General features: G+C 40.6%; 1 protein-coding gene and 1 long non-coding RNA gene across 4 annotated transcripts in view; both read right to left on the bottom strand.

Moving 5' to 3' along the window:
* The window catches only part of LOC115366175 (uncharacterized), a 21485-nt gene extending 3088 nt beyond the window's left edge, over window positions 1-18397 (bottom strand). Inside the window, exons 1-2 of the long non-coding RNA XR_003928820.1 lie at window positions 18341-18397; window positions 16872-16930 (exon numbers count right to left, since the gene is read on the bottom strand). This is a non-coding gene — a long non-coding RNA (uncharacterized LOC115366175). The remainder of the gene's footprint in view (window positions 1-16871; window positions 16931-18340) is intronic.
* The window catches only part of il1rapl2 (interleukin 1 receptor accessory protein-like 2), a 583827-nt gene that overhangs the window by 464188 nt on the left and 92154 nt on the right, over window positions 1-27485 (bottom strand). The gene's annotated exons all lie outside the window — the stretch shown is intronic.

Genomic DNA, 27485 nt, shown 5'->3' with positions numbered 1-27485 from the left:
CTGAATAAAATGCATAACATGAGGTAGATGGTCAGTGGTGTGTAACAGGAATTAATTTTTCAGAACAGGGGAGGCTCAGAAATTAAAAAGCAACAGAGTCACAACACAGCAGCAGGAAGGCAGTGTGCAGACATTTTGGGGCAGCTGATCAACAATAAGTATGTTTACAACAAACACTGACTGCCACCATGAATTTTGCAGCATCCCCTTTGGATCAATCACCAATAAGAAGTGAGAGCCCCATTATGTGATTGGTAAAAATGTATGTTACAAAAATAAATAAATAAAATAAATAAATAAATAGATAACCCTCACAAAAATGTCACATGTGAAATCAGCCTTTTCATATGTGAATTCACAATTCAAAAGAAAACAATGTCACATGTGAATTTGAACTTTTCACATGTGACTTTCAGTTTTCACATGTGAAAAGAAAACAAGGTCATAGGTGAACAAAATATTTTCATGTGATTTGCTGTTTTCACATGATTGAAATATGTCCACATGTGAAAAGACAAACACACAAAGTCATGCAGAATTAGCATTTTCCCCTGTGATTGGCTTCTGAACTAGAATTTCCACATATGAAAAAAACATGAAAATCACATGTGAAATAAACCGTGTGTGATTTAGGGACACATATGTTTGTCACTTGTGAAACCTTTTTCACATGTGAAATAATTCAATCACACACAGTTGTAGATCACACGTGTTCCAAAACCACGTTTATTTTTTAAAATTTATTTATTTATTTTTTTGTAAGGGAATGATAATAAGAAAATCTTATGTTCCAGTTTAATGGTCCTTGGTAATTTGATTTTAGCAGAAGCTAATCTTGCTGGCCAGCGAGCATGCTAACACTATCTAGCATTGTTACATCAACAGTTGAGTTTCTCGTGCAGCAACACTGTAGCTAGTTCTTAATCACACAAAGCCCCTTTAAATATGAGCAATTACTGCTACTTGCTTTATCATTTTGGAAGCACCAGATTTAAAGGGTAAAATGCGTCATTTAATCGGGTTTTTGTCAGAAGAAATCAGAGGAAAAGCTGTATCAAATACTTTGTGAGTAATTAAGCATGAAGGCATGAAAGAATAGATCCACAAAGTCTCTGAAAGATTGTTCATGGCAAAACATGTAAACACATGAGCACACAGACTGATCACCCCCACCCATCCATATTAAATGAAAGGACCTTTTTCTTGTAAGGGAAATATTTTCCATTAAAACGCACAAGCTATCATCTCATCTTGCTCTGAGTGATGTGTTGGCTCTGGACTCTGTTTAAGTGTCAAAATAAATCAGGCACACCTGGACTGGCTCAGATATTCATAGCCATATTCAAATATATTTCTGCTCATGTCTGCATTAGCTCCCCTAACTCTCTCATGTAAGAAAGTTGATGATTAGGAGATAGCGGCCCTGCACCATTTGCAGCTAAAAGCACATCCTGGAAAAAATGACCAGGCCTTGCAAATGTTTTTATCTTGCAGTAGGGGGGCTCTCAGTGAAAGTTTCTCCAGGAACCCCTGCAGTGTTGAGCTGGTCTTGCAAATATGCATGCACTGTTAAGCTGTTTGCTATCGTGAGGTAGCTGCAAATAATGACCAACATGTTATAATCAACATATTTTATGAAGGACGGTAGTCACTTCATCACGGATTTCTAAAACAGATGGCCGCTGCAAACAAATACGCTATGTGTAACATTACCAATATTAGCATTAGACCTGTGTAAGTACTGGATAATCTACCAACTGCAACTCATTGTAGGCAGCTGGACCAACATGTGAGTAAAGGCAGGTAGTTTTACGCCGATGGCACACCAACCAAACACTCTCAAACAACAGGGAACATTCGACACTGGCATTCGTCCAAGGATGTTTTCGAACATTAACTGTCAATGGCACACTGATCAAACAAATAAAAAAACAGCCATGGCACACTGAACAAGCACTTGTGTTTATTGGGATTTGTTTGGCTGATGTACCATGGCCTTGCTGTAAAGTGGCACCAGTTAACAAAGCAACTAGGAGGATCTGAGATTTAAAGGCCCCATGGCATGAAAAATGCAATTTTGGTTGTTTTTTCGTGATAGGGAAGGTCTCAAGGCCACATAAATACTGTCCCATGCATTAAACCTGTGATAAATGGAGAAATGCCCACAGTCCGTTCTTTGAAACTCTCCCTTTAAGACGAGTGGACAGCACTTCCTCCTTTTTGTGATGTCGCCAAATAGTGAGCCTGCATTGTATGAAAACTGCTGTAACAAAAAAAAAAAAAAAAAAAAAATTCTCTATTAATTATTTAGTAATGTAATTACTTAGTAAAGTAACTACAACCTGATAACTTAACTATAAACCATTCAGAAAATATAGTCTTATTGTACAGTGGTACCCTGTTGTTCTGCTTTTTAAAAATCAGCTTAAAGCACCAATTTGGCCCGGGGCAAATATAGGCCTGGCTTGGAGGCAGATGCTTTCTTCATTAGGAGAATCTGCACAGTCATTTGTTCTTCTTTCCTTACATTTGAGAGGCTGATCCCTAGACTGTGTATGATAGTATAAAAGCCCCAGAGTCAAAGTATGTAATGACATGTTGAACGCAATCCATCAGGAAAATGGGGCACAGGTTTAAAAAATAACCAGAACTATATGTTCATGGGCTCACCGAGTCAATGTCTGATGAACTATTTGGCCATAAAAGAATTAGTGAGTACTTAATTTACCAAAAACATGATAAAATAATTAGATGAATTAATAATTTGCAGAGGCCCGATAGATCTGTGTACTGATCTGTGAATATGAAGCAAGGAATTGCTTTTTCTTACTAAAAAGGTTTAAAAACAGTCAGGAATTACTGCTCTGCTTTCTAGAAAACCATGAAAAGTCTCAGTCAGTGCAATTGCCTATAGGATATGTTGGCTTAAACCATATTGTAATAAGCCTGATAGATCTTAATAGAGGGTGAAACAGCTTGCTAAGCTTGGTTACTTTTTGCAGTGTGTGAACCTTGTTCTACTGAATAGTCAAGTAGAGAAATCCACTTACCCATCAACTGGAGTTTTAAAACGCAGTCAGCATCTTCAGGTTCCCCCACTCTATACCGCTCTCTTTCTTTCTCCCTCCCTCACACACACACACACACACACACACACACACACACACACACACACACATACACAAACAGTTTCTGACACACTCACCACCTTTCTCGTTACCCTCCCAAACCTCTCTCCTCTCTCTTCCTGTGTCTCTCGCCCTCCCTCTCTCTCCCCCACCCCCTCTTTCACTCTCTCCACCGATCTGTGGTTTTTCTTTTCATTGCTAGCTCAGCTGTCCAGCGGGGTGACTTGCTGTTTTAGCTACCGGCTCAGTTTGCCTCGTCATCCATTTTCTAGTTTTCTTCCTTTTCATATTTATTAAGCTTTCTGAACGACCTCAAGTGTGCCTTTTAAAAGCAGAGCCGACCCGAGAGGCGAGAGATCGCTCTGTCCGCCAACTTTACAGGGAACCACTGGAAGAGAGAAAGAAAAAGAGAGAGAGAGAAGTGCAAGTGCAAAAGAAGAGGAGGAAAGTTTTGGAATAATGTTAAAGGCAAATTAACCTAAGGCGACTGAACTCTCCAAACCAATAATCTTACAATGAATTCAAGCATTCTTCAAGTCCTCAAAGTCATTCTCCCAGAGCTACTCAAGGATCTTTTGCTGAAAAGAAAGCATTTATTTGTTATCACCTATGAAAAGTTAAACCCCACTGATGTATTTGCCACTATCAGAGGCTCTCACTGTTAAGGGTTGCCATAAAAATATGCTGAAACAGTTCACAGAGACATACTGCTGCATTAATTAAAGCAACCCATCATTTTAAATAATGCATTTATTGTATTTTTCTTATTGAAAATGAAGATATCATTGCTTATATTTGCCTGCCACTTTGAATTAGGGTTCATTTTGCCTCTTTACTGCCACCAGAAGCAACAGTGTAAATGGAATAAAGTGAATATTAAACTCAATAATTTGCTGTGTGATAAAGTTATGGTGGGAAACATATGCTGTTCAGGATAATGCATTATGTTCATCAAAATACCAGTATGTCTCTGATATGTTTTCAACGTATCTTGCAACAACATGACTTGGTAAGCTGGTAGGGTGGAGGGAAGGTGAACCTGCAGCAGAACAGGGAGCAGCAGTCACAAATTCCCTGAAATGAAATGAAATGAAATGAAAAAGCTTCCAATGCATTAACTCTGTTCCTGACCTGACAGTTTGGGATGAAGGCTGTCCTTTCTGTGGCAGGTTTTAGGTTTGGATGTCGTGTTAATTTAAAGAAAAATTGTGGGTTTGATGGGTCACTGCACTCAGTTCATTCTCTCAATAAATATGATTGAGGCCAAAGACCAGCAGAATTTGGTCATGTTTTGCTGTCTAAATCCTGTAGCGATGTTCTGTAGAGATGCAGACATGTAATAAAGTATGCCATAATGAGATATGGGAATTTCAGTTTTTTTTTTAATGTATTTAAAACATGTCTGATGATATGTTTGAATTAATGTTGAAGACCAAAACATCATCGTCATGACCAAACCAATAAATCCTGCGATCCCTAGCGGGCTAACAAATATTTGCTCACTGGCCACTAAAAATACCTGGTTAAGGTAAGGAAGAGGATATTGTTAAGGTTAGACAAAGGTTTATCATACTGGTTAAGGTTACAGAATATTAGATAATGTTATCTAGCTAATATTAGTGAACCTGGCTCATGGCATGTTGACTGACCCATCCACCAACCCATCAACCTCCTCACATGGAGGTCACTCCCTTACTGCTACATCACAGTGTTGTTGCTTACAGGACCAGTAGAGGTCGCTCTAGCGGTCCTGAAGATAGAAGTTAGTGGTCCCAAGGCAGACGTTAACTTTGAAACTTTACTACAGATTGTAATAAACTGCTATACAAACAACCTATGGGGTGGATTTTTGAAGGACAGTCTGAGCCAAGCATCAGATTCAGACCAGCCTGATTGGAAAAGTTTTGGTTTCAGGTTCCAAAAGGGATTGAAGGAAGCTTGGCCTTTGTTTGGCCTGTGCTTCTGTTGGTGACATTGCCGTAGAGATGCTAAAATCAGTTTAGAAGCCAATCAGCACCACTGAAGAAGTTGCAGCAAACTTCAAAGGCATCGTGTGAAATACCAGTGAGTCTGTAAGCCTACATGTGATACCCCTTGCATGCTAGCCCTCTCTACCGCATTTCTCTAATCCTGTGATAACACAGATGAGGCGTTTTTTAAATTCTCGCTAAAAACATAAACATGACTTTACATTTCTAATCTTTTTTCAATGTTAATGCTACATCTGAATTTAAATGATGAAAAAAGCAGCCTCTCACACAGTCACTAACCCTGTAGGCTGTAAGGGGGGAAAAAATCCCTTTTCAAGTGTTACACATATTAATGTAACACACACACAGCTTTTCCTGCACTTCCATATATCTGGTTTTGCATTTATAATGAAGTGCCTCAGGAAGTACATGAAAATTAATGGCCATTCTTTAGGAACAGCCACCAGTGTGCAGAATTTATGCATAAAGACTATATTATTACAGGACATGTGTACATGTCTCAGTTCAGTCAAAATAAACTCAATCCTCTTCGCTTCTTCTTACCATTGCTTGGATTTAAGATGAACAAACATGTTTTGATTAACAGTCATTTTTTGATAACAGCTTCTGTGTTTATTGCTTTTTCTTTATTGACAGCAGCTTGTGAGATTAGACTCATCAAATGCCGTTTTTGTTTAAATACAGTATATCAGGCCTAAGGTTTTTGCAATCCATCAGGCAGTCAGTTGATCAATAATTTAACTATCAATCGATATATCAAGAAATCCATCAGTTTGTCCAAAATATCACTAATTTTATTAAATCTGTTGGAAATGCAGTAGTAGTCAAGTAAATGGCCATTAATTGTGATTTCACATTTAATCTTAATTTTACGCATTTTATCTTTCCTCCTCGTTGTGTGCTCTGTGAATCTTCAGCCCCCTGCTGTTAATCTAATCCCACGTCACTGGCAAAGTTCCCAGCCTAAGCCTCCCTTGGGCTGACGCTACCCAGGAACAAGACCTCTGACTTTATCCTCTGTGCTGCACTATCACAGAGACATCGCTTTTGCCTTCGTGACAAATTGGCCATTGTTAATTTATGTCAAAGTCTGGGTGGGAAACACTACGTAGGCGGCAGTGGAGCAGATGGAAAGAGAGACAAACTCAACAGGTCTCTGGACAAAATTATACACCAGAATCATCCATATATACATATTTACATAGCTGCAAGATGAGAAGAGCCGGAAGCAAATTACTCACAAAATCAAAGACACTACATTGAAACTGCAATGAAATCTGATTCTTAGCATTTGCAGTCCCTAATCTTCACTATTTATAATATGCTAAAATCATGCCTTACATCCTTGGTGGTGCGTCTTTGACACAGCAGAGTAGATCTTTTTCACAGCAGCCATTTTGACATGAAATTGCAGGGTAAACACTGGTGTTACTGATGACATTAATGAAAGCTCTGTTTCTTTTAAGTGTAGTAGAGTCGTTCCAGTGAACCAGCATGAACATCAGGGCCGTGGCTCTGTTAGACCTAAATGGAACTGAACCTACATCAATGTTATCAGTAACACCTGTGTTTACCCTGCAATGTCATGACAAAATGCTGCTGTGAAAAAGGTCTACTCTGCTGTGTCTGCTAGCTAATGGTAGCATTAGAGGACTTTAGCTGGGTGAAATTGCTAAAAGTAGTTGTCAGTTACATTATACAGTTAGACCTGACCTGGTTACCTGGACCTGTTAGACCTGGTTTGGATACATGCCTAACATTAACAACATGAACTGATTTACCGCTAACATTTGCTGGTACTATGGTCCCACCTCAGATTTTCCCTTCAGTCCAGCTGCTGTAGCCTTTAATGTGGAGCTTCTCCAGCTGATTTCTTGATAAGATAAGAAATTTTATGTTTTGAATAAAAAAATCCCACATATTTATGATCTTGGAATATTACTTTATGCTTAGTATTACTTCTATGTGAAATTTTTGTATTGCTAATTTAGAGCCTGCTCCAAATGCTAGTTGTTGTTTTTTTTTTTTTTTTGTCCATGTGCTCTGCTGTCTTCTTGGAAGTGCCCACCCTGGTATAAGTCACACATGGCTGTCAAGTTTGATAGTTGATACTTTGAGACATTTTTGCAAGGCCGTCCTTATTGATAAGATTATCTTAATGTCCTTAAATAACCTACTTGGTTAAGTATAGTTAGTTAAAAAATCAGGAGAATTATGGATTTTCTGCCGCTATGTAAATGCAGCCTGACAGACACCTCTCTAGAAACGCTAGCAAAGCCACTCTGCAAGCCAGGGGAAACCCTGCCATATCAGTATGCCGTCTCTGTCACAGCAAATGAAGCTCTGAACTGCTCAGCGCTCTCAGAAGAGAGAAGCAGTGGTGAAATGTATTACAGACACCCACACACACACGCATACATAGACACACTGATAACACCAATGTAACACAGCCCTTAAAACTGGCATTCATTTGCACACTCACACATATTTCACGCTTATACATACATTAACACATAAATGCAAATGTAGGCACATATAACACACTCTCACGTATAGCGCATTTACAATAGAATGCCACAGAACTATAGCAGACAGATACATTTAAATATGCATTATACATATAAATAACATTATATATTTAGAATACAATGTCCAACACATAGACACACAGTCAGGCCAAAACACATTTAAACCCATTCAGAAGTGCTATAGAAAACCACACACACATGAGACATGCATACATATAGGTACTTTAACATTAGAATGTACTCAGACTATTATAGATACACACAAATGCCATCTCTATCACACATACGCACACACACACACACACACACACACACACACACACACACACACACACACACACACATTTAGACACACATGCACTGAGTGCTGAGCGATACTTCATTTACAATAGGGAGCTGGGCCTCTTATTAAACCTCTCCTCTTAACTCACACAGATAAGAAGCTGCTTTATTAAATGTCTTTCTGTTCAAACCGCCATTGATTCATTTTCCGAGGCATTTCAGAAAATCTATTTCCTTACCACACACTGCGCTTTAGCCCTTGCAGCTTAGAGAGACTTTGACTCCTGATCTGTTTCTTTTTTTAATTGATTGTCCAGCACTTTCCTAATTTCCCCTGCCCTGTCTGCTCCGCCAAGCACAGCTCTTTATGAATTTTCTAAAGAGAGGAGCGAGGCAGGCCATTAAGAGCTCACATGTGTGGAAATGTAATACAGTAATTATAAAACTTTATTTTATCAGAAAACACTCTAGGTCAGTCTGTGTGGATATCACAATGAATTCAAGCATTCTCTGTGAATGAATTCAAGAATCTCCCCATCCAGCAGGGACAGAGGGGATACTAACCTCAGCTGAGAATGTGGTTGGATGGTGGAAGGAACATTTCGAGGAACTCCTAAACCTGACTGACACACCCTCCATGGCAGATGGGGGTGGAGGTCCCCAAGAGAGAGAGAGCGAGAGCGAGAGAGAGAGAGAGAGAGAGTATGTATGTGTATGTGTGCGCGCGTGCAAGACAGAGAGACTCCATGCCGCAAAAAAATTAAAGAAGTATCTTTCCTATGTGCATGCTGACTTTCAAACTCACACATGTACATGTATATACAACAGGACAGAGTTCCCTGGATTATCGAGAGAAAGGAGAAAAAGTGCTACGTTTTTGCAGAGAGGGGTCCAATAGCAATGAATGAGACAGGCAGCCCCGGCTAAAGGACTGCTTCATTCAGCTGGGCTCAGCGAGAGAGAGAGAGAGAGAGAGAGAGAGAGAGAGTACTTAAATTATCAGGGCATCACACTGCTCAGCCTCCCTGGAAAAGCTTATGCCAGAGTGGTGGAAAGGAAACTCTGGCCAATTGTCAAACCTCGGATTCAGGAGGAACAATGGAGATTCCGTTCTGGTTGTGGAACAACGAACCAGCTCCTCAGCCTCACACGGATACTTGGGCCAATCCAGTCTACATGTGCTGGGGTGTCCTGATGGTGGTACTGTGGGAGTAGGGGGGTATCAGGTTCCCTGCTGTGAGCCATTTGGTCCCTGTATAACTGGAGTGAGAACTGTGTCTGCGTTCTTGGCACTAAATCAAATTCGACCACCCTGAGGTGGAGGGGGTTGAGGCGATGGTTCTCAGCTGGAAAAACGTGGTTTGCCTCTTGCTGAGCTGGGAGTGAGTTGCTGCCTCAAGTGGAGAAGTGCAAGTGTCTTGGGGTCCTGTCTACAAATGAGGGTAACATGAAGTGGGAGATTGGCAGTCCTCACCTGTGGAGACGAGTCACCTCCACAGGGCGGCTGGTGCTCAGACCTCTGGGAGGAGCTCAGAGTAGAGCTGTGGTGGTTCGGGAATCTAGTTAAGATACCTCCTGGGCACCTCCCTGTGGAGGTGTTGCAGGCATGTCCAACTGTGAGGAGACTCCTCGGCAGACCGCCATGGGATCCCCCAACCTGGTCCCAGATAAGTGGTAGAAAATGGATGGATGAATCCAATTCTTTCTAATATCTATCTCCCCTATCCAATGACAAAGCTACTGAACCACTGAAATAATTACTTTAATTTTCATCATACTCCCCGAAGAATTCAGGCCTTTATTACAGTTCCACCTCAGGTTATCCTTATATATGCTAAAACCACAGTTTGATCCTCTTTTGACAGAAAATCAACAGCAGGTGAAAGTCTGACCAAAACATTTGTATGTATGTCAGTGTCAGTAAAAAATGTGCACACAAGATTGTGCCATATTTTAAAATAAGAAATATGGCACATAGCATAAGCTCAAATATTCTGCTCTCTAATATTTTAGATACATTCCAGGGGAATAGGAATATTTTTAAGTCATTCTAACACCTGCCATTGGAATTCTTTTGCACTCATTATTTGGCTGCTGAATATCACAAATTCATCATTAAGCATATTGTGATTTGCTTGGGATAAGTGTGTCTGTGAAATGTGCAAACATACAACAGCATGTTGTATTTTGTTTGTTATGCTCATTTTGAACATCCTGCATATATGCTGTAAATTCCCTGATTTGTTTTTCCTTATCACTTTCATACTGTCCTCATTTTTTATATATTGAATATATCTCGATATTTGTTTTTGAAAAATCATCCTGCATCTGTCATATTTTTTGCATATTTTCATATTGAGCATGTATTTTCATAATGGATTTTAAATAGAAATAGGGATTTTAAATGGATTAATGGAAAATGGATTTTAAAAATAGGGAGGGGATGGAGGTAGATTGAACTGCTGATGGTTCTTCTGATGTTCTTGGGTTACTGTTGCTGACATGACTCCTCAGTGTCGTTTGGATGCCGGAGACAGTGCCTTTGGAGGCGGTGGTTCTCATTTTTCAGAAAGAGGTCACAAGCTTTGGGTAGTGACCAAAAGAATGACAACACAGCTACAAGCAGTTGCAATGAGCTGTCTTTGCAGGTTGTCTGGGCTCACCCTAAGGGACAGGGTGAAGACCCCTGACATCTGGGAGCAGTTTGGAGTAGAGCTGGGTGCCTCTTCATGAGGGTGTTTCAGGTACATCCAACTAGAGCCCGGGGCAGACCAAAATGCTGGAAGGACTATGGAAGGAGTTGCAGTACGCTGTATTGTGTTTTTGCACATCTTCCACCATACCTGTCAAGTATCCCGTTTTGGCCGGGATTTTCCCGTATTTTACCCTCTTTCCCGGCCCCCTCCCGTATTAGTATTTTCCCGTAAATTTCCCGTATTTAATCTGCATTTATTAAAAATAATAATAATACCCCGGGGCGAGCCGCCCATTCCCAGTCTGACCTCTGCAACCCACTACAGTAACCTACTGCATGCACTGTAGGTGGCAGTTGTCGCGAAGTTAGTGTGACATTGTCGGCGAAGAGTGACAATTGACCTCCGAAACAGTCAAGGTAAATAAACATCCCATGTCTGATTAAAAGGACCAAAAATGTTTTTTATTTAAATGGAAGACATGATGAATGTATTTGAACTATTGATTTATAATGATGTCGGGCCATGCCTGTGTATTTCAATGTGATGACGTGCATACTGGGGGCAATCGTGCTTGGGCGCGTTTGGTGTGTGCAGGCCAGCCAGGGACTGGGGTTTTTGGCTTTAGCACGATATGGGCCCAAACTTGACAATGGTGGCTGAGGAAAATGACAGACCCCCCCCCACACAAAAATCTCCTGGATTTTACTACTCAAATGTTGACAGGTATGTCTTCCACAGTGGCTGCGCACATTTGAAACTTTTGTAATAGTTACGCTTTAGTTTCCTAATTGTTGGTTACATTATGTTTAAATACTTCTCCCTAGCCTGCTTCTTAACTATATCTTTTTTTTTCTTTGTGATGCCCCATTATTATTGTTTACTGCTGTAACAAATGAGTTCCCCGATGCAGCTTGTTAAAACTTAATCTCCTTTTATGTTATCTTTAATTCCAGTATCCCAGTGCTTTCTGACATTCCCAACACACAGAAACATTAGTAAATGAATCATGCAACTTGACTGGACGTATTAGCCCATACCTGCAGCGCTGAACCCACATGGGTTTTCCATGTCTTTGATCAGAGGTGGCAGGGGCGATATTAGGAAGAGGCAGCATTGTGTGGGCTACTGATTTTCTAAATTAAAGAAACATGTGGGAGACTTGAGAGATGTGGAAACTCAAGGTACACTTCAAACCAGAAAAATCTAAAGCCGTAATTGCATAAAGGTTCACGGCCAGCTCAAATGAACAAAAGAACATCTGCCCGCAATTTCAGACTCATCAAATAACTTAATCATCATGGATATTTTTTTGACCCATGCAATGCATTCAAAGTCAAAGAAGCATCAGAGGCATGTCTGTCTTTTTTTTTTTTTTTTTTTTTCTTTTTTTTACACTAATCTTAGTGACAGAAACATTTGGTGGAGCACTAATTGCATCTCATTGGGATATGTGGGAGGATTGAGGATGAGAGAGAGACAGAGTGAGGAGAAAGAGAAAGAGAGACTTTGAGATAAGTGATTTGTACTTTCTCTAAAGCTGGTCTTAAGCACCCATCAGTGGCTGTCCTCCCTCCACACATATTTTACATGTAATAAAATTACTATGCTTGTCAGTACATTGTAATCACCTGAATTGATGCATTCTCCACCCTTTCTTTACGCTAACTGACTAACCCAACCTTTTCTCTAATGCTCACCTTAAGCCACAGCTGCAAAATCCATCCATCCACATCCTTATCCTGGTGAGGTTTATAGTGACAACAAGACAATAAGAGAAACCCAGATGCTTCTTCCTCTCCCTTGAAATTCCTCCTCCTAAGGGATCACAGGTTCGAGTGACTGGGCCAGTGTGTCCCGGGTCAAGCCCTTCCAGCTGCCCATGGTACACTGATACACTTCCAAATGGATAACCTGGTCCAAAATGGTCAAAAGGATGACATCATCGGCAAACAGCAGAGATATCAGCCAAGTGTCACCAGACTGGACACTTCACACACTGTCTGGAGAGCATCTGTCCAAGTATATCACAAAAACCAAAGGAGACATGGTACATCCTTCTTAGAGTCTGATAGCTTGAAAAAAATATATTTCTATATTTGTGCCAATGTTCTATTTATTTTTATTCCTTCCATAACTCCTTGGGGTAGTGCTGACATGGGTCGGCACAGTGAGAGTTCACCTGGAGGCAATCCTGACCGACAGGGCATTGTGTGATTCTGCAATTGAACTGCAAGGAGCATGGCTCAGAGGTGGTGCAGTGTTGGAGATCAGGGGTCACCAGGCAGGTGAAGCAGCACAGGGTGTTTCTGCAGAGCTGATTCGGCTCACAGGGAGGCCCAGGCAGGCGCTGGGAAGAGTGAAATGCTTTCTCCACCAGAAAATAGCCTCCAGGGAAACATATGCATTACATCGTGAATCATCAGTTTTGTGGTTTATGAATGGTGACGACCATCAGGAACATTATAAGGTGGGGGTTTCAACCAAAAATTCATATTTAAAAATTGAGGGATGTTGATTATGTGCAGTGAAAGCTACCTGCAAGATTTGTAAAATGGCTTGTTGCAATGTAAACTGTGGGGAAACTAGTCAACAAGACTAAACATTCAAAGTCACTAGTGTGGTCCTTTAAGCCCTGACCTGTGGCTCGGTGAAACACGCACACGCACACACACACACACACACACACACACACACACACACACACACACACACACACACACACACACACACACACACACACACACCTTTCTCTCATCCCAGATGAGGGTGTTCTTTGAAGTGCTACATGTTTCTCTCACTTGTTCATCCGCCTTTGCTAAGCAGGGATCCCTCTTCAAGCTTCCCCATTTGCTCCTCTAACACCTTCCTCGCCTCCTCTGTCTTCTTGCTACCAACAATCCCTCTATCCATCCTCCAATCCACTCCTCTTACAGTCAGCTCTCTAATCCTGCCTCTTCCACATTTTGTCCTTCCTGTGGCACTCCTTTCCCTCTTACTGTCTCTCTCTTCATTGTCATCCCTTTTTTCCTCCAATGTACTTACTATGCTTTTTTCCATAGGTCTCACTCTCTCTCTCTCATTTCATCCCTTGATGCAGCCACTTCTGTCTCATATTCTCACATATTTTGCTTGATTTGCTCTTTCTTTTCTCCGCCGCTTCAATCTCTTCTCCCTTCCTCCATCCCTGCATTTCTATCTCCCCTCTCTTTGCCTCTTTCTTCCTCTCTCTCCTGTTCTATCTACTCCCCCCTCCTGTTATATCCATCTAATCCTTTTCCTTTGAAGCACTCCTTCGTGGTTTCATCCCCTGTCTTTACTTAAATTGATCTGTCTTTTGACCAGAGTGATTTCCACAACCTTTGTCTTAACCTTAAAGGGTAGGTTTGGCATCTTTAAGAGGGCTAGCACATTGATCAGAGACCAGGATTCTTTAAAGAGCACTTCAAACTTTTTGTGCCAGCATGACGGGTTTTTGACACATCAGCAGTGAATCTTCTGTTAGCATTCATTAGAGGTGTTAGCGCAAGTCAATGGGGAACAAAACCAATTCTCGTCAAATTGAAACTGGCTTGCATGTGATTTCGTCATGCAAAGTCTCCACTCTCAGTTGTCCTGGTGCAGGTTTAACCTTGCCATGCCATGCAATTACCACACTCTGGTTTGCATGCAGATTGGATTACCTGGTTTTGTTGTTTTGAGACGAGTTTCAAATTTAGGCAGAAAGATAGGTAAAAGGCAAAGTCCTCACTGACTCTCAGGAACACTGCCAACAAACCACAGCATGAATTAAAAGTTTTAGAAATTTGATCTTCTTTGCTTGTTTGTTGGTTTGTTCAACTCTTTCTGTTTTTTTGTTAACGTTTTCAGAGTTGGTGGTAATTGAAGCATATTTATAAGGGGTATCACACCCAGACTTTCCAGCGATCATGGCAGCAGTGACTGTTTCCAGAGGAAGGCACCATCATGCCAGACGCACTCGACATTCCAAAGGCGAGTATCAGTTTTTGATTTAACTGAGCACAAAATTATTCACAGATACAGACTGCCAGGTCAAACAACTCCTGCTATACTTAATGACATCAAGGAAGACACTGAGAATGCCACCCAAACACTGGCAGCCTTACTTATGTTTCAACCGTTTCAAATGAAACGGGCCCCGGCCACCAGGGGGCCCGTTAGATGTACAGGGGGCTGTCAGCCTTCGCTAAAATTTCAATTGAGCACAAAGTGACAAAATCACTGGACAGAGATGAACTGATCAGAGCCTTCTCAGCACTCAAAAACAGAAAGGGCAGATTTCTGTAAATGACGCATCTTTGCCCGCCACCGGTAAGTCTTTTAAAACAGTTTTAACAAAAAAAACTTTAGTGGCCCGATATTATCAATAAAACAAACTAGCCTATGTATTTTACTCCATGTGCACTGTGGTGTATCAGTAAACCATGGTACCACAACAGTAATTTCTCTCTTTTTTTCATCCGCCTGTCTGTCTCTTTGTCTGTCCATCCTCTCCTCCATGCAGGTAGTTGCTGTCCGTGGTGCTGAAATAACGCGCAGCAAGTTGCGCTCATTAATTTTGTTGTTAATTTAAATTGTAGGGATTGTTAAAAATGTTATTCCTAGTTTGGATTATTCCTGTGTTGAGCTGCTTTTTCATACAGCTGAAAATGCACATAATGAAAAAAAAATACATGGGCTATTTGTTGCAAACCAACCTGAATCCTCGTTTTTTTTGTCTTGGTTTCTCACCCTGGTCGTGATGTAAACACCTGGTCACAATGTATCGTTTTACATGGGAAGATATGTGCATCCCTGGGGTGCATGGATAGTGAGTTTACTGCATCCTTTCGGCTTTTGATGCATCAGGGACGCAGGATGCATTGCTGGCAAACATAATTATGTTTATGTTTTACGAGGTAGGGCCCCATATTAATGATTGAAACGGGCCCCCAGATGCCTAAGGCTGCCACAGCACCCAAAGATGCCATACAATGCCTGGCGTTGTCCTGTCTACTGTGTTCTTGGTGCAAAGGCAACATTTATACCTTGCCACACAGATAATTGCAATCAGATGCAGAACAAGGGCAAACTGCATCCGGCTGAAAAACTTTATGGCTGTGTTTGCTCTGTAATATGATTAGCGCAATATCTTTTGTGAATTGGACGTTGAGACGAGGCAGATAATGGCCACAAGTGATGAACAATTCATGGTGCTATCAGCGGTCACAATCCATTCTTTGTGGATTCGCTCATGACACTGATGTTATTCAGTTTTAGTTCTTTTTAGTTTTTTATGAACTTTTTATAACCTGCTACAAAAAAATATTTCCCTCCTTGTTTGAGTGAGCAGTAGTTCTTTAATTCTAATGCGGGGGGAAAATGATAATTGAATTTGTGTTTCTGACAACAAAATGTGCCCTTTATGTTCTGCAAGTCTGTGCAGACGATGAAAACTAAAAGGGAGAGGCAGTAAAATGTTGCACAGTAACAACATTACAATGGGAATAAGGAATAAGGCATCTTAACTGGGTTTCTCCTCATGAGAGTGTTGGCTTAACCAAGTAGTTGTGTCCATGGTTTGATGTTAACAGCAAAGGAAGAAAGGAAGAAAGACAGAAAGAAAGAGAACATGTCAGGGAAATACTGAATATTGATACTGAATCTCTCTCTCTCTCTCTCTCTCTCTCTCTCTCTCTCTGCTTCTATCTCTGTGACTAATTCTCTCCTGATCTCTTATTCTCCCCCTCGTTTAGAAAAGACCTGTTTGCTTCCCCTCTCTCTCACACACACCCACACTGCTACCACAATATACTCTCTCTCTCTCTCTCTCTCTCTCTCTCTCTCTCTCTCTCTCTCTCTCACACACACACACACACACATACACACACACACACACACTGCAAACACCCACACTGCTACAACACACAGTCACAATCCCTCTCTCTCTCATACACACATGCACAATCACACACTTTGTCACAAACACACAAGCAAAAGGCGGAATCGCCCGGAGTACTTGCAACCCACACTGTTTCCTATGTGTGGATAAACCTACACACACACACACACACACACACACACACACACACACACACACACACACACACACACACAACAATCTGAGACAGAGAGGAAAAATTATATTTTCTCTTTTGATCCAAAGCCGTTTGATTTTCTCTGCCTCGCTTGCACGGCCACTTAGCAGCTGTACGCTTGTGTAACCAGTCTGTGTCGTTTTGTACTTACAGCTTTGGATTTCTTTTAGCTTGCTTCATGTTCTTGTGAGCTTTCTCTTGTATGGATTTCTTCAAGTCGCAGACCCCCACATAGACACATACAGTATTTTAGACCTCAGACATTTTGATGACATTCTTTCCCACAAACTCATGAATATGGGATATTTTTGTTCCTGATTCTGCATCGAGGTGAACCAATATAGACTCCCTCCACTGCAGTGAGAGGGAAACCTATGTTAACATGCAGGGACTAATCTGGCTGGTGGCCATATTCTGCTTTAGATCATCATTTCACTTCCCTTCAATTTCCTTTAAGCTGTCAACGGAGCATCCCTGTTATCGTGAATAAACCAGTTAGCAGAATATTCCATTCCCTGTTTGACTGAATAATAGCAGGATACTTGTAATACAAAGCCAAATAGTAATCTGTGTAATTTTCTTGCCACTCTTAACAAAAAACTTCATATTACAGGCAATTATACTTCCCATAAGCCTGTGTAAGTCTGAGTTCATGATGGTAAAATCCAAAAGCGACTATTTCCATACTTCAGTAACTTGGTTAATATGGCAGTAAGCCAGGCATCTTAAACAGGGCTGCCATCATTAAGATTGTAAGCTTAACTAGGATCTTCTAATCCCGTTTTTGACAAAAACTAAAAACTGCAGTATAGAAATTTTCAGTTCCATATGTTTGTCTCCCCCCTGTGGCAGTAGATTAAATGCTTGAAAAATAAACTTCGGGGTCATACAGGGAATGCCTTTCAGCGTTAACATTTTCAATCTCAGTGATAATGTTGTTTATCAGGTGGGGATAGGCTTAATAATCACTATGCAAACTTGTTTGGCATTAGACTGATCATAATAAATGATATCGTAGAGAAATGCTCCATAGTGTACTTTAAACAAGTTCATAACAGTGGGTTACAGAACCATATATTGGCCCATTTACTACAATTTACCCACATTTTACATTTACATTTTGCAAATCATGCAGGTGTACCAAAGATTTCACAGCATCAAATCAATTTTCAAATCTGAATTTCAGTTGATACAGCCACTTTATAATGTTGTGCTGTTGTGGCTAAAAAAAATCATCGCCATTCACCATGAAACTGAGAATTGGCTGGGTAAAGCAAACGTTTCCCCGGGGACAATTTTCTGGTGAAGGGACCATTTCACTAAATGTGGACAACTTTATTACGGTGATGGAATACTATCACTGTCTCTGAAAGTTTCTTTTCATAAACCAATGGCTGGATAAACGGTAGGTGATATCAGAGTTCTCAAATACCAATGCTTGCTTTGGAAAAAGATTAGCAGAAGTATGAGGTATATATATTTTGTAGATATTATGCTAAACATGCAAAATCACTGGTGTGGGCCTTTAAAAATGTAATTCTCTGTCTGTGAAAGTAGACAGTGATATACATTCTCCACCTGGGGTTACCTGCACCGAATTATAGAGAAATTATACCATACCTTATTTCGAGTGGAGATCCCTGGGTGCTCCTCACTGAAAACTGAAGGACCTCAGCTGTTGGGCATGGGGTTAGAGAGAGATTATTAAAGCAGAGAGCAGGCAAAGTACAGGGTTGGAGCTTTCAAATGAGTTTTCAAAACTAGATATTTCAGCAGCTGAATGAGTTGAGGAGTTGTTGGTATTGATCAACAAGCCTATGAAGCCTCCAGTAGATGTTTTGTACCATGGAGCAGGAACTTAATGTACCCTTAAGTATGTTTACAGTGTGTACATGGGTCCAAATCTATCATATCTGTAAATATTATCTTATTATCTATGATTCCTCTTCTTCTTTATTGCGGGGAGCTCCTGGACCCCCCCCTCAAGGGACCCTGGGATTCCCTGCACCGCCAGCTGAGAACCACTAGTGAAGCCATTCAGTGCCATTTCAGGGAATTTCATTAGTATTGGTTTTAATCGATAGGTTTACCGCTGCATGCTGTCGGGAGCCAAAATAAATGTTTGAGGGCAACACTCATAAGATACGATTTTTACCATATCCTGCTCTAATCCGCTTTGCAATTACATTTGGAAGCAACAAATTTATACACTCCTTCTCTCCCTCTGTTTACCTCTATTTGCCTTTTTCCTTCAGCCCCTCCTGTCTACAACCTCATCTCTCGAGCTTGTTGTATCCCTCCATCCCTCCCTTCTCTCTCCTTCTCTCTCTCTCTCTCTCATTTTCACACTCTCTGTCTCGAGCTGCTCCTCCAAATGAAGCCATTTATGTAACAGTAGAATTGTAATGCGACAGGCAGACGCTTTGCTGAATTCAAATAACATGATCAAACATGCTCAGTCTTGTTTTGTGTGTGTGTGTGTGTGTGTGTGTGTGTGTGTGTTTGTGCATCTTTGTGCTTGACTGCATCTGCTTGACTTGTTTACACAACCAAGATGTTGAGTTATTTTGTGTGTTCGGTATGTATGTGTGTGGGTATGTGCATTTTGTGCATATGTGTGTGTCAGTTAAATTCAAGTCTAAGCATACTCTTACCTCCAGCATGTAGTTGCAATCCACATTTCTTCCCCAATTACATAACTTTACCAACTTTGCGCCTGTGTATTTGTTTTTGCGTGTGTGTGTTTGTGTGTATTTGCATCTTAAGATTGCCTTCAGCATACTGCCCCTTTCCTGAGGCATAATTTTATCTACCAGCTCCTAATAGTACATTAATAGACTTTATTCAGTGCAGACAATGCCCTGAGCAAAGGATTTTTACAGGCCCACCACTCGGCTAAAACTTTTAGGAAGGAACGGAGGTAAGAAGCACCAACAGAGGGTTTCTGCGATACAAAAGTGAATGGTTAATTCGTGTGGAATCGTTGAAGTACAACTGTGTGCTCATGTGTTTCTGCCGGCGGGGTGTGAGTCCAGCTGAGCACTTTAACTGCACGTCAACCAGGCTTCCTTCCTCCTTATTCCGTTTCTCATCTATGTCCGTGTCATTCTGTGAAAATTTCCAAACTTTTTTATCAACCAACAGTCCTTTAATCAGAAGTTATAAAAGTGTGCAAGGTCAAAATAAAATCTATCACAGAATTAATGAAATCACAGCACATTGCCGCTGGCCAGCCGGTGTAAGTATACAGGATACAGTCCAAGTACAGGTGCAGATAAGGATATTTTACATCCAATTTATCAGCTGCAATTTGATGGAAACTTCAGAGATCCTTAATCCCTTATGAATGCTCCTCTGGCATTATATACACAGCGCATAAAAATAACATTACAGGACCTCCCGCAGTACAAATGAATCCATTTTGAATGCTTTTAACAAATCACACTCATGGAGCTGATGCCTCAAGTCAGGATTATTACACTTTCAGTGCTCATTCTTAGTTTGATGCATTAGAAAGGCCTGGCCCTGAGGAGAAAGTCATTTTATTAAGATTTTCAGTCACCATTTCCCACTCCAGTGTGGTCAGGCAGTGTGCACACGGTTGGTCATGAGTCGTGACAGAAAGAAAGAAAGAAAGAAAGAAAGAAAGAAAGAAAGAAAGAAAGAAAGAAAGAAAGAAAGAAAGAAAAAGAAAGAAAGAAAGTGGTTCAGAGAGGCACCACTCATTTATTCTTGCTCATTTGGATTGGATTTTTGAAAGGAGACTTCAAGCCACAGGCACAGAAACACTGCTGGACACTGTGCAATGAACACACAGCAACCCAAGCCAGCAATCCAAGCCCCGTCATTAACAAGTCCCTGCTCCATACCTACACACACACACACACACACACACACACACACACACACACACACACACACACACACACACACACACACACACACACAGTCACACACAGGCAATCCTGACAGAGAATGAGAGTTTGCTGCATAATGTGTGGATTGCCACTTATGAAGGGAAATGGGCAACAGAACCAAACAAGGCAGCAGTAATTGTGTTGTGTGCCATGAATGATGAATTTTTCTCCGGGCCAATCAATAACAACTGTCACCTCGTCTATTGTGAGGGACTGGAATATCTAAAGAGGAGTCAGAGATGTCCTTATTTATCAAAAGTAATAATCTACAACATTTTGGTGTTATTTATTTCCTACTTGTTACTTGACAGTTGATATGACACAATCGCAATTAAACTTGAGGCTGGTTCACAGAAGCTTTTTATTTACTCTCGGTGTTTGCTCGGTCTTTATGGGAAGCAATCCTCAGACAGACAGGAAGTGATGCGTTTCATGTTTGAGGTTTGCTTGAGATAAACAGCGGAGGTTTGTATTAAGATTGAGAATATAGATTTTGAGCAGGAGGGCAAAATTAGGGCAAAATAAATGAGAGATAATGTCCTCATGTGTGATCATATGTATCACACTAATGTTAGCAATTCATACTGAGGGCAAAAGTCTGCTAATTTATATAAATTCAATGAGCCAAACTGTTATGCATCATACATTAGCCTATTATTATGACAAGAAAATTCATTGCTTTCTTACATCACATAGTGAAAGGTTTTGCACCAAAATGTTAAAATGTTAAGATGTTAAAAACGGTTTAAAAAAAGATCTACAGAATGACAGCCTGAGTTAAGCCCGCTGCAAAGTCATGACATGACACATTAATTCAAATGTGTGGCTCCAACAAATAAGCCTTCTGTATAGTAAAAGAAAAAAAAATACTCCAACCCAATGAGGTTTTAGCATTTTTGTTTTCCATAAATGTTGATGGAAGCAGCATCTGAGTCAACCATCCCACTTTTTCTGGTTTCCACTGTGGCTGAACAGACAGAGAAAAGAGCACCACCTACAGAAACTCAAATGACATCAAAAGAAAATCCAAAAAAAAAAAAAAAAAAAACTCACCACAAAACCTCACCACATCAGCACTGAGGTTTAGCAACACACTAATGGAAGTGTGCAGAAAAGAGCAAGGAAATCCCGAATAGTTCACTGTGTTGTTTACAGCTGTCAATAAGTAATACAACAAGTTATTCCAATAAGTCATGCAAAATAACAATTTTAAAAAAGCCTTTGGGCAGAAACTGCTTTTCAATAAACTCAACATGGTGGAAAATCCAATACGGGGTACATTGGTCCTGGAGGCAAATCCATACAGGAAGGATAGATGGATGTGTGAACCACATGCTCTGTCGGTCCAACTTGTGGTGTAAGAAATATGACTGGTTGTAAAAATGTACAATATTTACCTGCTTTTTCAGCACCTTAGGTGAAATTTTGAAAATGTCAACACGCAGTGGTGAGATGCATCATTACCCCAAGTTTCATCAAAATCCGATCAGCTGCGTCTTGAGATATCGCTTGACAAACAAAGGAACCAACGGTAACCGATTTCACTGAGGCTGACAGTGAGGAAAAATATTGTACACGCTCAACCTGTTTCTGTTGCTCTGAAGAAAATATCATTCATTTTGTCAACTTTTGCATTGGGAATTTGTGGAAGTGTGATGCCAACAAAACACCCTGAGCTGAACTGAAGTGAAGAAGAGAGGGAACACTGGAAAATGAGAGTAACTGAGAGAGTGCTGGTGATATATTCAAAAAAAAAATAAAAAAAAAGGGTGTGTGAGAGTTCATGTGCCAGCCTGAAACCCGTTTGGTCATTTGGAAGAGATTCTTAAATCAAAGTTCCCTTCAGCCTCTGTCCTCCTCCTCTCTTTCTAGGGCCCTGCAATAAAAAGTAGCGATTGATATATTGAACTAGCCCTCTCTCTTCTCTCTTTCTTTTTGACTCTAATTTTCCATTTCCATTCCTATCTCTCTCCCTTTTTACCTGCCACCACCCTCTTTTCGTCTCTCTCTTCCCGTTCCATCACCGTCTTCCCTGGGTCCCTCTGAACCGGCCCTCTCTCTGCCCAAATCTCCCTCCATCCATCCATCCCTCCCTCTCATCTCTCTCTTTATCCCTCTCAGAGGGAAATATCATAGAGAATTTGGCAGGTACTCCAAAGATAGAGAGTGGGTTGAGCGACAGAGAGAGACAGAGGGAGAGGGAGAGCTGAGGAGAGAGAGCATTAGAGAGAAAAAGAGAGGTAGAGAGCCAGAACAAAACGCTCTCACATCTAATTTTCAGACAGTGGTTTCTGTTTGCTGTGAATAATTTAGAATTCCCTCTCTTCTGCATGTTCGGCATCTGATAGACATGTCTATTTAATGCTGGCACCCATCAAATATGTAAAAAAAAGACACTATGGTTGTTAAAAATGACAATGACAAGATGTAAAGGATCGCTGTGGAGAATACATCCTCCCTCCTGTCACATTTGTTTGCGGTCAGTAAACAACATATTAACAATAATGCGTCACTTTACTGATCCCTGTGGGGAGGTTGTCTTTCCTTTCCCCCCGTCCGCAGGGGTCAGAGGGCAGGGTCAGACACAGAGCAGCAGCTGTGCAGCTGGAAGGAATTCAGCGTCTTGCTCAGGGACACTTAAGCAGAGAGGACTGAACCCATGCCCTTCCGTTAAAACCCTCTAACCACTCAGTTCTCCTGCTGCTGGGACCTGGTGCTCAAACAAATAAAGATTATGTCAAGGAGTCAGAGGATTCCTCTAATTGGGGCTGTGCACTAAGTTTATAATACAGATCGACTCTATTAAAGACTTACGTATTTTTATTTTATTTATATTACCTTTACATAAATCTATTTTTTGAGGGATACCTGGCCAAGACAGCACACCATTACAAGTTTAGAAAAAATATAAAATAGAGCATGGCAAAAACAGACTAGGGATAATTAAAATTTTATGTAATTTGACGATGTATGGCTTTGGTTTTTAAACAGCCGATACAGCTAACGTGTTGGTGCAAAACTGCCTTGTGCCATGTATGAAAAAGTGCATAATGAAGTTGTGTGCTGCCCTGGGTGCAGTAGCCAGCAGTCCTAAAACCTTTCCGTATTTACTTTTTATATTAACAGTGCACATTATGTATATAAAATGGACTTCATATAAAGTAACAGAATTATGATCACAGTATGAATAATTAACTTTAGCATCAGACTTGACGTTTATGGGCAACAACTGATGATATCTCCTCTCATTCATTTTTGCAGGACGTACACGTTTTTAGTTTGAAATACAACGGTGTGAGATGAACTTTGGACAAGGTAGTATATCAGAGTAACAATTCAAATCCATATTTGTGAAAACGCTGCAGGGCACTGCTCTTGACTGAGTATCTAATTAATCAAACAAAGTAGAAACAAAGTGTCATTTTACCTTAAAGCTGCATTAGGCAATTTTGCATGTTGTTGGCACCAAAATATAACTGCTTGAATTTTGCATCCTTTGATACCCAGAAATCCTGTAAACTGTTGTGTGCAGTTTACTGACACTCATGCCTACAAACAGAGCCTGTCTGTGATGCTCCAAATGATACCAACGAGACAAGAGAGGCAGTGGATTAAGATGTTTTCAACAACAAGTGAAAACAGCCTCTGTTAAAGTAACAAAATACGTCTTATTTTCTCTTAAAGCTAATAATAAAGCACTTTTTCACAGTTTCAGCTTGTCACTTTCTCTGCACTGAGGAGGTAATCTCCCAGTGTCCACATCAACACCATAATTATACTAATACTAATTCCACATCTCAGTTTGTGAAGATAGGATGCTCTCCTCTCATGCAAGCACCACTTTTTTTCCCCCATGAATATTTAATTTTTTGCATCTACTTTAACTATCATCTTCAATTCTTGTCATCAAATTTTAATACAACAACTATGCTCTTATTACATCATCGCCTCCAGTATGAGAATCACTAGACTGGAGACTTCTGAAAAGGATATCTACCTATTTGACGGAATTTGTTTATGTGGGTAAATTATGGTAACAATACAATATTGTGATGGGACAGGACAGAATTTGAGTTCAGTTGATGTTCTCTGTTTGTTTTTTTTAATACAAAAATGGGCAGCTAAGGTGAGCATTGCAGTAATTTGAAGCTGTAAAAAGCAGCAAATGTGTGTAACTACTATGGTGAATCACAGCTGCTTACTGAGTTAGGATATCTTAAGATGTTTTTTTTCCCTGTCTACATGTAAGTAAGTGAATATACCAAAAATGTAGATCCTTATAAACTGATGATGGCATATTTAAAGCCAGAAACCAGCATTTATTTCGGTGCTCCACGAGTTACAATCAGGAACTTTTTATACGGGAATTACAGCTGTCATATACTGTTCTTAAATCAAGTGTTTTCAACAGAATGTGACTTTAACATCACATTCAGTGAGCCATTTCCCATCCAATATGAGTCGACCAAAAGCATCAAAGTGCAACTGACACTATCATTCAGATTGAAGTCTCTCAAATGACCTGTTTATATCATTTTGAAATTAAGCAGCAGAATCACAATATATTCCTCCTGTAATTATTCATTTGTCTGTGTCAGCAAATCATGTAGCCTGCTTCAAGGCATTGCTTCAAGCGTGTGAACCACTACAGTGATCAATAACTCTTAAAGGTTAGGGTTCAGGGCAGGTTCTTTTTCAATCCAGGTTGATTCCCATCATTTAACCATTCACAGCCTCGGTGCTAGCTTTAGCAAGGAGAAATACACCGCTCTGCTGCAGCCTCTTGTCAGGACAGTCCAACGCAGCCTAACAGAGCAGCTATTTTTAGCTTCCTAAAAATGTTCTTTTTGAAAACAGAAATCTAAAATACAGTCAAACACGTCTTGAAATAGCCTACCATGAAGTTTTATCTAGCATGTAGCTCGGCTAAATTGTACTCCCTCCAACTTTCTAAACTGTGGCTCTGCGGAAGGGTATGAATGTTTGGGGTGTGCTGCGGTCACTGTAAAAAGTAGTGTGAGTTTTCCATTTTCAAAAATACATGTATAATGGTTTTTGAGAGGATGAAAACAAGTGCTTTATTTGACAGTGCTAGCAACATGCAGCAGCACAGTGGCAAGTTTCTCCTCACCAAGGCTAACATTGAGGTTGTGCTACATACAATTAAAAATGATAGGAATCAACATTTTAATATGGCCTGGGCTGAAAAATAATGAGTCTACTGTAACTTTTATGTTTTACAAAAATCCCAGTAGCAAATGTGTTATTGCCCGTGCCCAGTTCCACTTTGCAGCCTCCATGTTTCGTGTTTCACATCATTTATTCTCTGTGGATTAACATACAGTATGCAGAAATATGCTTATGCAGTACAGTCAGTGTAAGTGTTTACACAGCGATTAGCTGCAAAAAATCTGTAATTGAACACATCATCAAAGGGTTGCGCCATGTTTTCACACCAAAGAATGTAGTTCACAAAGCACACGTCTGTTCTCACTGAACACAGGCAGGGCTGAATCTGGTTCTTATGCAATAAAAGGATTGTTTACGCATATTGATACATTTAAGTCTTCATTCTTGTGTTGTTATTGTTGCCTCTAATGATGATTTTTGCTGTTTTGTCATTGTCGTCGCTGTTGTTGTTGATAATGTCATTGTAGCTGCCTTTTGGTTGTTCTTGTTGTCATTTGTTGTCCTTGTTGTTTGTGCATGTGGCTGTTTGATCCTCTGTACCAAAGGAGCAGCTCGCTGAGAAAATGAGACGCATCCATCACACACACGCACACACACACAAATGCGCGTGCACACACACACATACACACACACAAATACAAGCAAACACAAAACTGTCTAACATGTATGAAGACACATACATCAAAACAAAGGGACTCTCTCTCTCTCTCTCTCACACACACACACACACACACACACACACACACACACACACACACACACTTATACAAATACACAGATAGAAATGCAAACTCACCCACATGCACATTTCCTCTCTCTCTCATCTTTGTCTCATGCACACACAGACACAGAAGATGTGATCATAAAGAGCCAAAGCTTTTTAGTTTCCTATTTTCTCCCATGAAACTGTTGCACAATATTTCTGTCAGCTGTTTACCATGTACTTTCTTTGCAGTGTCACAGGGAGATTTCACAGTGTACTGTGTTTTATTGGACATGCAAATCAGTGCTGTTTTCACACCAGTCTGTGTCAGTGTGTCCCTACACAAGCGGGAGTGTGTGTCCATACAGATGTGATCAATTGTGGACATGTTGATGTGAATGTGCGCATGTGCCTGTGCGTTTGGCATGGAGTTTTTAGAGCTGCAAACCATCTCGCTGTATGCATATGTACGTGTGTGTGTGTGTGTGTGTGTGTGTGTGTGTGTGAGTCTGTCTTTGCATGGCCGTACATATGAGCAAGTGTGTATGCACATGCTTGTTCACTTGGCATAGTATATCAAGCACTGTAAGCCCATTTCCCATAGCAGGATTTGATATACAAAACGCCATCCAAACACTTCCTGGAAGGCGTCCAGTGAAATGGGCCGGGAGTGAAGCAGCGTCCCCCATTGGCTATAAAGCAGGAAGAGCTGGTTTATCGACTGAGATTGACTCCTGACAGCTTTATTGTCCAAACCATCCCTGGATGGACGGATTATTGAGGGGCGAGAAGCGGGAATTATGGACAAACAGAAGAGAGAGACAGACAGAGGCAGACAGATCCACAGAGAGAAATATGAACAGTACAGATAGCAGTTCTGCAACATGTCCACCTGTGCTACCACAGGAGCAGCATCAGAAACCAGACCAGCCAGTTGTGCAACATGTTGAAACAG

This window comes from Myripristis murdjan, chromosome 10 (assembly GCF_902150065.1).
Source record: "Myripristis murdjan chromosome 10, fMyrMur1.1, whole genome shotgun sequence".
NCBI classification, from domain to species: Eukaryota; Metazoa; Chordata; class Actinopteri; order Holocentriformes; family Holocentridae; genus Myripristis; species Myripristis murdjan.
This window is presented reverse-complemented; position numbering and strand designations above follow the sequence as displayed.